Source organism: Arvicanthis niloticus, chromosome 10, assembly GCF_011762505.2.
Source record: "Arvicanthis niloticus isolate mArvNil1 chromosome 10, mArvNil1.pat.X, whole genome shotgun sequence".
In the NCBI taxonomy this organism is placed as follows: Eukaryota; Metazoa; Chordata; class Mammalia; order Rodentia; family Muridae; genus Arvicanthis; species Arvicanthis niloticus.
The window spans coordinates 75,821,210-75,829,381 of record NC_047667.1 but is presented as its reverse complement, the minus strand read 5'-3'; the positions used below and the strand labels follow the sequence as shown (position 1 = coordinate 75,829,381).

The 8,172-nt window shown below is 37.1% G+C and overlaps 1 non-coding gene across 1 annotated transcript; it reads left to right on the top strand.

The window, feature by feature from the left end:
• The first annotated feature begins 6,273 nt into the window (after positions 1–6,273).
• On the top strand, positions 6,274–6,380 carry LOC117716692 (U6 spliceosomal RNA). Its single transcript, XR_004607791.1, has one exon. It is a non-coding gene; the product is annotated as a U6 spliceosomal RNA (small nuclear RNA).
• The last annotated feature ends 1,792 nt before the right edge of the window (positions 6,381–8,172 follow it).

Below are 8,172 nucleotides of genomic sequence, written 5' to 3'. Positions count from 1 at the left end.
CTTATAACCCTTCAAAGAGAACTTTGAGTATGTGACTCCTTGTTATATAATCTTAGAAAACTATTTGACAAGAGTAAAGATTTTCTGTCTGGTTATGAAGCACAAAATAAAAAATGGATAGTTCTGGTGTTTTAATAATGAACAAATATGTTAAACTGTCATTTTAAATGTATGATTACTTTGAAATAAATAATCCTTAAAATTTTAATAATTCTCTCATAGGTATTTGCTGAAATTTGCATTTTTGATGGTAAGAAAAATAGCTACCAAAGACAAAATGAAATATTTGTGTTTAATTGAAATATTGTGGAGGTTACTGAACCCAGATGACCTTGAAAGAGTGTTGATGGCAGTCAATATACCACACTGAATATTTAGATAAATATTAAAAGAAGGTACCTGATTCAATGTTGTTTATTCCAATAATCTAACCACGCTAAACTCCTGGGAATTATTAGACAGGCAAATTAAAACACCAGACGGACTTGCAGCTGTTGCATAAGAATGTCTTTTCACAAAGCTCCTGACAATTTCAAACATTCTAAGGTGTTCTATTTAATTTCAAATAAAGCATGATACATATTTTCCTCCTACCAGACAGTCAGTCTCTAAGGGCTCCACAGAAAATGATTTGAAAACACCATGAAAGTGTGTTCTCTGGCATTTTATAAGACACACCCTCTGAGCTAGGTTTAAGACTGACTACGTTTTAATGATCGAAAGAAGAAAAGCACATAGACAATTTCTATGTATATATAAATCTTAATTTTGGACATTGTGAGAGACATTACATTTATGGAACGCAAACTTAACATGAGCTTTAAAGAGAAAATAACAAATTTTTAACCATTATGCAACATAATTCAAAGATTTTCTTCCTGGATCAGTGATTATATCAGCTTTTCAAATCTTGTTTGTGCTAACGTGAATCCCTCTGAGATTCTTCCCTAGACCATGAGAGTTACAGATTGGTATATTTATATTTTTGAAGGTGTTTTGGTTACTCAACAACCTAAACCTAAAAAGAAAATTTATAAGAAAACATCTTCTTGTGTTACCCTAACACACAGACAGGTACATGCACAGGCACCTATGAAGGCATATCCGCCATATATCCATCCAAAGTATACAGTGGTGGCCCTGCTGAGGGATGTGTTCATTTTCTAAGCACTTATACTATACTAATTATATGTACACTCAGGTAAAGAATAGTTGACATTTTAAATGTGCATCATGGATTTCTGCTTCCAAAAATCAAATATGGTGCTTCCACATATTTCTTGCTCTGAAAACTATAAGGGCTAAGTTTTTATTTCTCCAACAATGTCACAGTGGGAAAAAGAAGTCAACGAAATCCAAATCCCAGAAGGAGAAAAGCTCTTAGAGAAAACCTGTAAATTTTGCCATCACTTTTTTTTTTGAATGACTTTTAATGTTCGAAAGTGATGGACTGAGCAGCTGCACAGTACTTCCCAGTAATGGGGAAAGAGACTCACAAACTATGAAGGCTCTTAAAACCTAGAGAGGGTGACTACCACTGTATGAGGTATGAAGACCGTTATGGGTCAGCCCTCTCGCCCTCTCTGAGGATGTTTGTTTTCTGTTTCTCAGAAATGGTGTGTGTGTGTGTGTGTGTGTGTGTGTGTGTGTGTGTGTGTGTGTGTGTGTGTGTTTTGTGAGAGAACATGCCCCTGGAGGCTGGAATATGCTATCAAGCCACTGGAGTTAGAATAGATGGCTGTGAGCTCCCTGATATGCAAGCTGGGAACTAAACCCTGGTCCTCCAGTAGAGAAGCTATTTGCCATGCTCTTCACTATGGAATCAGAACAAAAGAATTTCAGTTTGTGTTTGTCATGATTAAGCTTCTATGCCCACAAACACAGCTTATAAACACTGATAGTAGTTTGCTCCTGTGTACTTTGAGAGATCGCCCTGCAAGCATGAAGCTCCTGAACCTAGCAATCCCACAATACTAGGATCAGGAAAATTTGAAGAGCTTACACTGACTACAGATATTTTTGCTGTTTGACAGACTGTAAGGTTTCACCTCTTCCCCAATTACTTTCAAAGTAGGAGCATAAACTGAACAAATAGTGGACATACTTCTTAATTACTTTATTATAAGATGCTAACACCAACATCTAGAGGAAGTTTGATCATTCTACGTCATTATAATACTTGCTACCACTTAATTGACTGCTGCCACGATTCCTAGTCTACGTATGGCACACTTAGCCCTCATAACAACATTTCAAAGCATCAAGCTTTGTTTCAACTGAAGAGCTAGTTAGGATTATGACGATGTGATATACTTGTTGATAACAAAATGAGTTGACGTGGTCATATCTGTCTGTCCTCCATGTCTGTTTCTGCATGTCTATATCTACACTAAAATTTGATACACTTTTCCCCATAGAATACTTCTGCAACAGAAGAGAAATAACAGGCATTTACATTATGTATTCATGAAACAGGAGTGTAAAATTACCAAACAAAACTCAAAGCAGGGCACAGTTATTGCAAGAATGGAATGCCAGAGAATTGTAACCTGCTATGATTCATAGTATACATGACTTGTGAGTCTCTGTCTTCTCTCTCTCTCTCTCTCTCTCTCTCTCTCTCTCTCTCTCTCTCTCAATAATAAGTACTAACAAGTAGGAATGATCATGCATCTGTTTAACTCACTTTTCAGCAAACAGACCTGTAATTTCATGGCAATATTTTCATTTTCAATTAAAGTTTCCTGATGCATACTAGGGTTGTAGAAAAGAGCAATATCAGTTGGAAATATTCCTTAATCAGATATGTCTGTGGAAAAATATATGGGACATTTTCTTAATAGGTGATTGATGTGGAGACATCAAACCCACATTAGGGAGTGGGGAGTGACACACCTGGGTAGGTGGGTTGCATAGAAGAGATGATTAAACATGGAGAACAAGCAGGCCAGCTCTCATCCCTCTATGATCTCTGTTTCAGTTCCTACCTCCAGGTTCCTACCTTCAGTTCTTGCCTTGATTTCCCTCAGTGAAGAACTGTTCCTTGTGAGATTAAAATTTGATATAAAACTCTCCTCACCAAACTGCTTTTGGCCATATCAACAGAAAAATAACTAATAGACCTCTAGATTACTAAATGTTGACATGCATCACAATACCTATTTGGATTTCCGAATTCACTCTAAGAGTATGAGTACATTTGAGGATAATGGGGCTTGTTGGATATGTATTTTGGGTCCCGCCTTGAGTCTCTGATATAATATATTTGGTTCCGTTCAAATTTTTCTATCTCAAACTACTTTCCATTTGATGGACATGATGGGAATCCTAAGAGCAGGCTATAGCAGTTACTGCTTGAGCTATTTCTGTCAGGCTAACAGAATTATTTCAAATAGTAAAAATTAAGTAATCATGAGGTTAATAAATTAAGATTCAAAGTTTACTGAGCATTTTCAGTTTCAGGTACTAATTTGTACGCTTTATGTCACTTAACTTCCACACCATCATTAGACTTTGCAACGTGCTTTGCCACAGCACTTATGGACACTGAAGTGGATTCTCAGCTTCAGAATTCGATGTCTTCTGCTTCTGCACTGTTACTTTAAACACTGGGCAATGTCAATGGGCCCACACCAATGCTTCATGTTAGATAGTAGTTCATGTACACTTTGTGTACGAGAAAAGAGAGGGTGTTAGAAGTTGTATAACTAATCCTAATGAGAGTGATAGATTTGCCAAAAGTAGGAAACACATCATCAACCAAGGATCCAACCAAGGTTTCAGATCATGTTTTTGATCTCGTCACTTCTCACTTGGAAAGAAGTGAGCTACCAAGCAGCGTGAACCTTTTGCTTGCCTAATTCTAACTGTATTCTGCTTCCATGATTTGGCTAGGTTGCCTGGAGGAACACAGATGGAGGTTCTGTCCAACATATCCATGAGACCAAATATGGACTTGCGAGCTGAAAACAAGGGAACAGAACAGCAGACGGGAACACCACTCTTCTGACCCTGAGTCTGTTGCTCAGTTGGAAAAGTCACAACGTATTACTCCACTGATTTTCTCTAGGAGCAAAATAATCACTAGAAGAAAAACTACCCAACTGTTTTCTATAAGTAGTTGTGAGAAAAGCATGAAGGCAGTTGTTGGAGCGAGAGAAAACCTCATCTATTCACACACCCAGTTCATGCCACACATTTACCCATTACAGCCCTGCTCCCTACCCGGGTGACCTGCAGGAAATGAGGAGACAAAGCCTCTGACCTCTGTGGGCTTAATCTTGCCAGGAAGGGTTACCCAATAAAGAATTTAGGAGTAAAGGAACATAGCATTGATGGTGTTAAGCATTCCACAGAAAATACCACAGAATAATTAGAAAGCAAGTAGCCAGAGATGAATGGTGTCATTTGAGCATGCTGATTTCAGAAAGAAAGCTTCAGTGGAGTATCACTCAGGTCAGATTTTAAAGAATTTTTTTTTAAGTAGGTATGCTGAAAAAAAAAAAAAAAAGACGAGAGACAGAGACGGGAAACCCACGTCAATTTTCAGAGCTCTTAGCTTCCTGAAGGATTCACGGGAACAAAAGGCTGAGAAGGCCAAAAGAAAAGGAGGGACAGGTCACATGAACCTTGGCAGTGAGACCTGGCACACAAGTTATTTTGAAATTCACATAGAAGCAAGTAAAATTCAAAGAAATTTGAAAAGTCATAGAAATGTAAGCTCACCATGTAGAATTTTGAAATAATTTTGTAAAATAATTCTACAGCTACCATACAAAATTGAAAATAAAACAATTTGAAGATTGGTAATAGAGAGGTATTCTTAAAGTATAGTACTGAAGCATGAATTATTTTCCTTTTATCACATAGATATCAATAGAAAAAGACAGAAATATAAATGATCAATCAAATAGACACAGAGCTTTAATGACATTTAAAGTCAGTGTGGAGTAAATACTTATCAATGACATTTCATGCTACACTTGAGTAATCATCTGGGAAACAAAATTGGGGTAATACCTCATGTACAGGTAGAAAATATTAATTTCAAATAAAAATATTTCTGACCATCTTTTTCTGTTGTGATAAAATCCTTCAGGAAAGCAACTTACAGGGAAACAGTTTATTTGATTCAAAATTCCAGGTTACAGTTCTCCATTGTGAGGAAGTCAAGATACAGGAACATGGAACACATAGCTATGCCAAACCGAGACTCAGAAATCAGAGAGCAGTGGATTTGTTCACATGTGCTAGTGTTCAGTTCAGCTTTCACTCTTAATACAATCCCAGATTTTTTTTTTTTTTTTTTTTTTTTTTGGTTTTTCGAGACAGGGTTTCTCTGTGTAGCCCTGGCTGTCCTGGAACTCACTCTGTAGACCAGGCTGGCCTTGAACTCAGAAATCCACCTGCCTCTGCCTCCCAATCCCAGATTTTCTAATCAGAGAATAGTGCCACTCTCAATCGGCAGTTCTTTTCATCTCAACTAGGGTAATCTCAACTTCCCACAGGCAAATCTAATCTAGAAAAATCCTCATTAAAACCTCCTTCCAAGTTCATTCTAGCTTGTGTCAAGCTGAAAGGAAAATTATTCATTATAAAGTATATGTTATACATTAATAAAGAAGTGCAAAATCATAAGGTGACTTTAGGAAGCAGTGTTTTTAGTTTCTTGTGAAGATATGCAGGTTCTTACCATGTGACTCAGCTATTGTACTTCTATGTCAAGAGAAATAAAAATGGGTCTATATGAGGAATGAAAATTTCTGAGTGAAATTTAATTCCACACACTGGAAGCATTCAATGTCACTCTACTTGTGAGGGAGTATAGAGCTGAAGTGAGGTTTACTGTGAAGGCCACAGAGCAACTTAAAGATGAGTCTTGGTTACATGTGTTTGCTATAATTAAAAAAGTAGGTAGGCTCCCTTTGTCCTTTCTGTATGGTTCCATGTATGTATCATACTGGAAATGAAAAACCTAAAAGATAAGAATCAGGATTGTGATGATCAAACAGAAATGAGAATGGAAGAGTCGAGAATAATTATAGCTCCTTTATTGGCACAAAATACACAGAAGCTCAAACCCATAAAATTTTGCCTATATGTAAATTATGTCTTAGCAAATCTGATTTAAAATGGTAATGTGCCTTATTAAGCATAAAATATTAGAAGACCATATTAAAATGTTGTTCTATATCTCATTAAGAAGGTCTTTCATCTAATGATGCAAAGTAAAATACGAAACTAAAACAAAATTTACATAAGTAGACACATCACGTGCTCGCTTCGGCAGCACATATACTAAAATTGGAACGATACAGAGAAAATTAGCATGGCCCCTGCGCAAGGATGACACGCAAATTCGTGAAGCGTTCCATATTTTTCAGTGCAGAATTCTTTCAGACCTTCAAGGAAGACCTAATACCAATCCTCTTCAAGTTATTCCATCGAATAGAAACAGAAGGAACACTACCCAATTCGTTCTATGAAGCTACCATTACACTCATACCTAAACCACAGAAAGACCCAACAAAGAAAGAGAACTACAGACCAATCTCTCTTATGAATATTGATGCAAAAATACTCAATAAAATTCTCGCAAACCGAATCCAACAACACATCAAAACAATTATCCATCAAGATCAAGTAGGCTTTATCCCAGGAATGCAGGGATGGTTCAATATTCGGAAATCCATCAATGTAATCCACTACATAAATAAACTCAAAGAGAAAAACCACATGGTCATATCACTAGATGCTGAGAAAGCATTTGACAAAATTCAACATCCCTTCATGTTAAAAGTCTTGGAAAGATCAGGAATTCAAGGCCCATACCTAAACATAGTAAAAGCAATATACAGCAAGCCAGTAGCCAACATCAAACTAAATGGAGAGAAACTTGAAGCAATCCCACTAAGATCAGGGACTAGGCAAGGCTGCCCACTCTCACCTTACCTATTCAATATAGTACTGGAAGTCTTAGCTAGAGCAATTAGACAACAAAAGGAAGTCAAAGGGATACAGATAGGAAAGGAAGAAGTCAAAATTTCACTATTTGCAGATGATATGATAGTATACTTAAGTGAACCTAAAACTTCCACCAGAGAACTCCTAAACCTGATAAACAACTTTAGCAATGTGGCTGGATATAAAATCAACTCAAACAAATCAGTAGCCTTCCTCTACTCAAAGGATAAACAGGCAGAGAAAGAAATCAGGGAAATGACACCCTTCACAATAGCCACGAATAAAATAAATTATCTTGGAGTGAATCTAACAAAGCAAGTGAAAGATCTGTATGACAAGAACTTCAAGTCTCTCAAGAAAGAAATTGAAGAACATCTCAGAAGATGGAAAGATCTCCCATGCTCCTGGATTGGCAGGATTAACTTAGTAAAAATGGCTATCCTGCCAAAAGCAATCTATAGATTCAATGCAATACCCATCAAAATTCCAAATCAATTCTTCATAGAGATAGAAAGAGCAATTTACAAATTCATTTGGAATAACAAAAAATCTAGGATATCGAGAACTATTCTCAACAATAAAAGAACCTCTGGGGGAATCACCATTCCGGACCTCAAACTGTACTACAGAGCAGTAGTGATAAAAACTGCTTGGTATTGGTACAGAGACAGAAAGGACGATCAATGGAACAGAATTGAAGACCCAGAAATGAACCCGCATACCTATGGTCACTTGATATTTGACAAGGGAGCTAAATTCATCCAGTGGAAAAAGGACAGCATTTTCAACAAGTGGTGCTGGCTCAACTGGAGGTCAACATGTAGAAGAATCCAAATTAATCCATTCTTATCCCCTTGCACAAAGCTCAACTCCAAGTGGATAAAGGACCTTCACATAAAGCCAGGTACACTGAAAATGTTAGAAGAGAAGTTGGGGAAGACCCTTGAATACCTAGGCACAGGGGAAAAGTTCCTGAACAGAACACCAATGGCTTATGCTCTAAGATCAAGAATCGACAAATGGGACCTCATCAAATTGCAAAGCTTCTGTAAGGCAAAGGACACTGTCAACAAGACAAAACGGCAACCAACAGATTGGGAAAAGATCATTACCAATCCTACATCTGATAGGGGGCTAATATCTAATATTTACAAAGAACTCAAGAAATTAGATGCCAAACAACAAAATAACCCCATTAAAAAATGGGGT